Here is a 7,812-nt window from a genome sequence, read left to right on the forward strand (position 1 = left end):
AAATGAGCGTACTCCACATTTAAACATGCTTCACACGCGTCTGTCTATGAGTATATAACTGCTTTCTTCAGGTCACCGATGATCTAGGGGGTGTATACTCAGACATTCAGATAATATAAAAGCTAAAAGTCTGGAGGGTTTAAATTAAGTAAGTATTGATACCGTTCATGGTCAAACTTCGTTTTAGTGAATCGACCGCCGAATTTGGAATTTATTTTTTGAAATAGAGCACAAAAGTCAGACCATTTGACCAGTTACATTTGATCTACAAAATGTCCACTTTGTGGAAGGGTCATGCACTGGCTGCGGTTTATGTACCTTAAAAATAAAGTGATTCGGTCAACAGATGTAGAAGTTATTAGCATTGTTTTAGTGTTACATTTTTTTGGTTTATCCTGTCTATGACTGAAAAAAGCCATTCATTCCCCAAACCTATTCAGAAAGCAGATTGGGTTTATATGACATAGTGTTTTAGTTTATACAGTGGAACATACAACACAGACACCCTGCAAAATCAAATTCGCAAAATCAATGTTCCCGCGTTAAAATTGACAAAAAATCAGAACTGCCAAAACAAAACATCTTCTGCACGTCAATAGAAAAAACAATCAAATCTGCATTCAAATCAGTCAGTTCTGTTCACATATCTGGTCTAACACTGACATTAAGGCATGTTGATTTGTGTAGGTGTCATTCCTCTGAGAAGCTGTAAAAGGCAGTTTTAGTGGGTAATGAGACAAAAACCGGTACGTTTTCGTAACTCCTCAACGCATTGCCTTCAACGTTGCGGTGATTTGTGCTAACAGTAGTAACACATGTGGGAAAGTTCATACGGATTTTAAAGTCATTTGAGACATTAGTCTGCTGTTAATTGACATGCCAGAAAGAGTTCTTAAATTGATGGTAGGTCTTCGCTGACTCATTGAAAAACAATTAATTTGTTGTTATCTTCAAGAACAATAACAGATGCGCCACACAATTAAATTTCATGTACATATTTTATCAGACATTGGCGGTATGAGGATTTCAACGCGAACATTAATATTTTGCCTCATTCAGAGCGCTGAGCGCAAATGTAGGCCTACGCCTAGAAAAGCTCACGGCTGACACGCTTAACTGATCATGGCTCTTTCATTTTCCAAGAATGTGTGTGTGCGTACAAGTGCGCTGTGAACAGTCATAGTTGAAAATGTATGAAATTAAAGGTAAATTGAAGCTTTCATTTTTCTTAATGCATGCTAATTACATTTAGTCAAGTTTTGACTAAATGTTTTAACGTAGAGGGGGGAATCGAGACGAGGGTCGTGGTGTATGTGCGTGCGTGCGTGCGTGCGTGTGTGTGTGTGTGTCTGTGTGTGTGTGTAGAGCGATTCAGACTAAACTACTGGACCGATCTTTATGAAATTTGACATGAGAGTTCCTGAGTATGAAATCCCCGAACGTTTTTTTCATTTTTTTGATAGATGTCTTTGATGACATCATATCCGGCTTTTCGTGACAGTTGAGGCGGCACTGTCACGCCCTCATTTTTCAACCAAATTGGTTGAAATTTTGGTCAAGTAATCTTCGACGAAGCCCGGACTTCGGTATTGCATTTCAGCTTGGTGGCTTAAGAATTAATTAATGACTTTGGTCATTAAAAATCTGAAAATTGTAAAAAAAAATAAAAATTTATAAAACGATCCAAATTTACGTTTATCTTATTCTCCATCATTTTCTGATTCCAAAAACATATAAATATGTTATATTCGGATTAAAAACAAGCTCTGGAAATTAAATATATAAAAATTATTATCAAAATTAAATTTAATTTAAAAACACTTTCATCTTATTCCTTGTCGGTTCCTGATTCCAAAAACATATACCGTAAAATCCCTAGCAAACGCCCAGTATCTAGCAAACGCCTACCCCCCACTTTGGGCCAAAAGTTGTGCACAGGGGTAACTACCTAGCAAACGCCCACCCTGCTTTAGACTATAGGCTCACTTTCACTAGGATTTGTGCAGACTGTTCTAAAAGTAATCTTTTTCTCCTTCTTTATCTTTTCGTGTTTCTTTCCTTTTTTCTTATTCTTTGTCCCCTCTCCTCACTCCCACCCATCGTTCATGTTTTTTCGAGTTTCTCTTCTCTTTTTTTTCCTAAGTTTGTGGGTTTTTCTTTCTCAGAAAGATTGGGCCTTTTGAAGACAAAATCCAAGTTCAGTTAACGTTTCATTTCCAAAGACGATCGTGTAATTTCTTCCCTGTACAGAAAGAAAGGGCTTCATTGGTGTTGACATTTCGACATTTCATCAAGTTTCTTTTTCCCGGAATTGTGTTGTTATTGTTTGTCCTTGCAAAGGTCTGGCGATTTTCTTTTTACTTTATAAATTTATATGAATGACTATGCTCGGGTTGTTTTCAGAAGAGCCAGTCCTTTTCTCTCTCTCTCTCTGTCTCTCTCTGTCTCTCTCTGTCTCTCTCTGTCTCTCTCTCTCTCTCTCTCTCTCTCTCTCTCTCTCTCTCATGGTTGGCCTTCTTTGCCTCAAAGTCCTTTTTCTTTCTTTTTTCCTTCACTTCTACTCACACGACCTAACTTACATGCTTTCGGGGTTTGTATTCACTCAATTACACGGTTGAGCACAAAACTTACTTTGTGCAAAGGGGTCTATCCCTAGCAAACGCCCACCCCCCAATTTTGCCCTAAATCTGTGCACAGGGGGGGGTGGGCTTATGCTAGGGATTTTACGGTAGATATGATATGTTTGGATTAAAAACACGCTCAGAAAGTTAAAACAAAGAGAGGTACAGAAAAGCCTGCTATCCTTCTTAGCGCAACTACTACCCCGCTCTTCTTGTCAATTTCACTGCCTTTGCCATGAGCGGTGGACTGACGATGCTACGAGTATACGGTCTTGCTGAAAAATGGCATTGCGTTCAGTTTCATTCTGTGAGTTCGACAGCTACTTTTACTTGACTAAATGTTGTATTTTCGCCTTACGCGACTTGTTTTTTTTACAAATTCAGTTCATTGGACAGGGTACATTTTTATTTTTAAAATTCGTTCTGGCATGTCGCGCAACAGCAGAACTAATATCTCACATGACTTGAGATTCCGTGTGTACTTAACGACATGTGTTAGCCCAAATCACTGACAAGTTTTAAGACAATGCGTTGAGGAGTTACTGAAATGTACCATTTTTTGGTCTCATTTTTGTACTTAACAACGTGTGTTAGCACAAATCACTGACAGTTTTAAGACAATGCGTTGAGGAGTTCTGAAATGTACCATTTTTGGTCTCATTACCCGCTAAAACGACTTCAAAAACTGAGAGGTTTGACAACTACACGCTCAGCATGCCATAGCGTTCATGTTAGACAAGATATATGTGAACAAAACGGACTGTTTTGGATAAAGATTTGATTGTTCTGTCTAATGACATGCAAAACATGTTTGAGTTTCGGTTTAGTTGTTCTGATTTGTGTTGTTGATTTTAACACGGGAAGCTTGATTTTGTGAATTTGATTTGTGGGGGGGGGGGGGGGTGTCTGTGTTGCAGGTTTCACTGCATAGACACTACGTCATGAAAACCCAATTTTGTTTCTGAATAAAGTAGGGAAATTAATGGCCTTTTCAGTCATATACTTGGTTTTTCAATCAACAGCCTCATCAGTAAGATCTGCCCTCAAACGCATCTGCCTACTTTTTATGACGGGTAGTGTAGAAACCTCTGCAAGCATTCTCAGCCGAATCAGATGGAAAAGCACAGAATTGTGATGGTACTCTGAATTTGATCATCGTCCCCAGCGAACCCAGGAACCAAGGTGAAAACAGCCTTCCCTTAATGTAGCGGTCCTTCCTGAAACATAAAGAAAACATATAACTGAGCACCTTCAGTATTCACGGGGATGGGTTTTGGTTAGCGAGGGGAGGGTGTGTGTTGGGGGAAGAAGGTGTGTACGTGTTGAGCAGTGTGTGTGTGTGGGGGGGGGGGGGTGAGGAAGCACTTGCTCTTCACATGACCATTGGGATCGGGGATGGTGTGTGTGATATTGTAATCTAAACTATTAAAAAAAATCTGTGCGTGTATGAACTTTGTGCTCGGCAGAAATGTTTCTCGATTTTAGTCAAAAACAAGTGTGCCCTCAACCCACACACTTTCGCTCTTCAGCATCAACACTATACAGTTTGAGTTTCATTGGGAAATGTGTCTCGATTTCAGTCCAAAACAGAACTTTCAGGATCCAAAGCACTCGCCTGTCAGCCTTTTTATTAAAATACATTCAACCCACCACATTTTCCAGTGATGAAGATTCTGGGGATGTGTGTTGATCCCATTGATTATGGCCATTTCAGATCTGGCCAGTTGTACATGGGATAGGAACATAACTTCACCCAGACACATAAAATATTGACACCCTGACAGTCAGTGACTGCTTCATGTGCATAGTTGAATTTTGTTTATGAACGAATTTCTCAAAAGTCACTCGCAGAAGTAAAGAAGTAACATTTTTGTTAATCTGAGAGTGGTTTCCACAACAAAATCTAACTCTGAGCAGGAAGAAGCCAGGGTGTTGAATGTAGAAGTATCCGAGTGAACAGATTCATTCTTATTCCATGTAAAAGCCTGGCAAGATCTAGGATGGTGAGCCAAGGGAAGAATAACTGTATGTGCCTTTAAAATAATTCCAGTAAATTAGTAATGATTTCATTTTATCTTGCAATTTTGTTTTACTTTCCTGTGCTGCATTAGTTCATTCACACTGTGTAATTTACTTTAAGAATAGTGGCAAAGGATTTGAGAAGAGAAAGAGAACTAAAACCAAGCTTTATGTACCATTTTGTATAAATAGTACAAATTGTACTATGCAAGGATACATACAGATGTAAGAATTTATTTTATACAAAGCCGTAATGTTTTTGTGTCAATAAACTTGCATCTCCTGCCACTACTCTCAGATTCAGATGTAACAAGTGTTGACATAGCTGAATGTATCTATCTAGATTGTAAGTGCATCTAATGTGAAACGCAGATCTCTTTACAACACAACGTACAAAAGTCTGCCAAAAACATCTACACAGCTTCAAACTACTATCAGCAGTGCCAATTTACATATCATAAATCAATTTTACAATAACAATTTAATAGGCACAAGCAGGTACTTGGTAGTGGTACAGAAATGTGTGACTTACTCTTCATGGTAGTCTGTAAAGCAGCATGTCCACTCAGTCTGAATCCTCTCCAGAATCCATATATATCTGAATGCAAGAGCTGTATGAACACTTCATCACACATCATCTCTGGTTTCTTAGGAGGCCTGAAAAAACACACCATAAAATAATTAATTAACAATACATAATAACTGTATTATAATTAAACCACTCGCTCATTGATTCTTTTATTCCCTCTTTCACAATCATAGTTTATACAGCAGCATTTACCTCTGACTCTGTTCATGCAGAGTAAATATCAAGTATTTAAACAGAAAAATAAGTCATTCTTGAATAACCCTTCTAAAAATACACAATAGACACACTTTCAGTGGCAGTGATTCAAGTGAAGTCAGTTTCTTTCTTCATTTGTATACACACAAAAATTGTTTTGGGCCAGTTAGTGTTACTCTTGGCTTTACACACTTACTATATCAAATTATACATGCATTCAGCTTAGAAAACATACTTCTAATGTTGGGAGTGCAGTGTGAGCCAGGACATTTACAGCAAATAAGGATACACAACAGTTCATTCAGAGATAGATTTGCCATTCACTGCATTATATTGTTAGTTGAATGAGATAGATCTACAGCGATGCTTCAATGCATTAGATTAGCTTTGTTTTAGTGTCTACTGTTCATTGCTCCACCGTGGGAAATTCAGTCAACAGTGCACAGTTCCGAAGAAACCGATGCTGCTGTCCATAATCATTGATGCATTGACGATCGTTCATTGTCAATGTCACTGTCAGAAAAACAACAACTGTATCTTTCATCGTCACCACTACACAATGGCTCGTAGGCCTATTTTCCTATGACACTGAACACGGTTTCGGAGACACTCAGACAGTACTATCTAGATCTACCCTTGCTCTCACTTTCTAACAAACTGATGTATTATTGCAATATAATCTGACACACACTCACACACCGAGGCGCACAAACGAACACACACACCGTGGGACACACAAACTACACGCACACAACGGATGAATCTTGCTCTTACCTGTTGGATGATCCAAACCGATTAAAATCGGCGACAGGAAGATGTACAAGCCAAATTTGTACAGTCGCTGATGTAAAAAGTGGAAATTTAGTCAATGTTCATAGCAAATCTCCCGACTCAAGGTAGATCGTGTCCCAAATCAGCTGTGCCGGTCACTTCACGACTTGTATTTGAACCCCCTCCAAAGCGCAATCAATGTTTCAACTTCTTTGTCGACATCATTCTTTGGTTCATGCGTCGGACTGCCGAATATTTGATTTTTTTGTACAGCAAAATCAAAGACTGTCATGGCGGCCGCCATTTGTATTTTTGCAATAGTTCGAAACTAAGGAATTTGGTCCTCCTCGGAGGAGGACCAAATTTAGGCAAGTTAGTCACCAACTTAGGTCGGAACATTTGAAAATATCGTGCCATGCATTGCGCACTAGAGCGATAGTTTCGAACTTTGGATTTAGTTCCCAACTAGCTTGATAGTCTCCATTCATGCATTCCACTACAGTAGTGGAATGCATGAATGGAGACTATTATAGTTAGCAACTAAACGTAGGTTCGAACTACGCAGTTCGTAACTACAGATTTAGTCAGTCTGCAATGCATGAGAGCGAACTTGGTCGAGACTACTTAGTTACCAACAAAAAGAGTAGGTCATAACTTTCAAGTGACGTCACGGGGAATCCCCGTCACTGCGCAGGCGCGGTGAACTCTTCACCTTCGAAAATGGTAAACAAACCAGCATGGGATTGGGAGCATGGTAACAGTGCGAACTTGAGTGGTTGATCGATGCAATATTATTTTGGCGAGCAAACAAGACAAACATAGGCAGAACGCAAATGTTTCTCTCAGTTTTTCCGCACATTACGAGAGCTAAAACTGCCCGACCGGGGAGATGTACGCAGCATATAGGCTGAGTCAGTGTCGTCGAAGATTTGAGTGATGGCTCAGTCGGGGCTACCAGTAAGTTCGTCACACGGTAGATTCGTCACCTATGACGAAGTTACCGGCAGGGGTGGGCGGGTGTTTATGCTAAAGAGCTTATGCTTTCAGATGTTTGATTTGTGGGAGAGATTCAAGATTCACATTTTTTAGAGAGAGAGAGAGAGAGAGAGAGAGAGAGAGAGAGAGAGAGAGAGAGAGAGAGAGAGAGAGAGAGAGAAAGAGAGGGAGAGAGAGAGAGGTTATTTGAAAACCCGAGAGAGTCTACTCATTGTGCAGTTCTCAACTGAGCAGTTTTCAGACGACACAGTCCGAGCGTTGTTATTTTAAAACCCGAGATCTACTCATTGAGCAGTTCTCAACCCGAGATCTACTCATTGAGCAGTTCTCAACAGCCTGTAGTGAGAGAGAGAGAGAGAGAGAGAGAGAGAGAGAGAGAGAGAGAGAGAGAGAGAGAGAGAGAGAGAGAGAGAGACCGACGTACATACACCCACATCCATGACACGCACGCACGCACACGCACGTACACACGCACTGACAAACACTCACACACACCATCGCACATACACACACACTCACTACAACACACACACACACGCACGTACACACGCACAAACACTCACACACACCATCGCACACACACACACACTCACTAACACACACACACACACACACGACTTC

General features: G+C 40.0%; 1 long non-coding RNA gene across 1 annotated transcript; it reads right to left on the reverse strand.

Annotated features, from left to right (window-relative positions):
- Window positions 1-3,300: 3,300 nt before the first annotated feature.
- On the reverse strand, window positions 3,301-6,698 carry LOC138954297 (uncharacterized). Its single transcript, XR_011451784.1, has 3 exons — window positions 6,199-6,698; window positions 5,173-5,297; window positions 3,301-3,838 (listed from the first exon to the last, which is right to left on the reverse strand). It is a non-coding gene; the product is annotated as an uncharacterized lncRNA (long non-coding RNA).
- Window positions 6,699-7,812: the final 1,114 nt, after the last annotated feature.

The sequence above is a fragment of the Littorina saxatilis genome, unplaced genomic scaffold, assembly GCF_037325665.1.
Source record: "Littorina saxatilis isolate snail1 unplaced genomic scaffold, US_GU_Lsax_2.0 scaffold_1201, whole genome shotgun sequence".
Taxonomy (NCBI): domain Eukaryota; kingdom Metazoa; phylum Mollusca; class Gastropoda; order Littorinimorpha; family Littorinidae; genus Littorina; species Littorina saxatilis.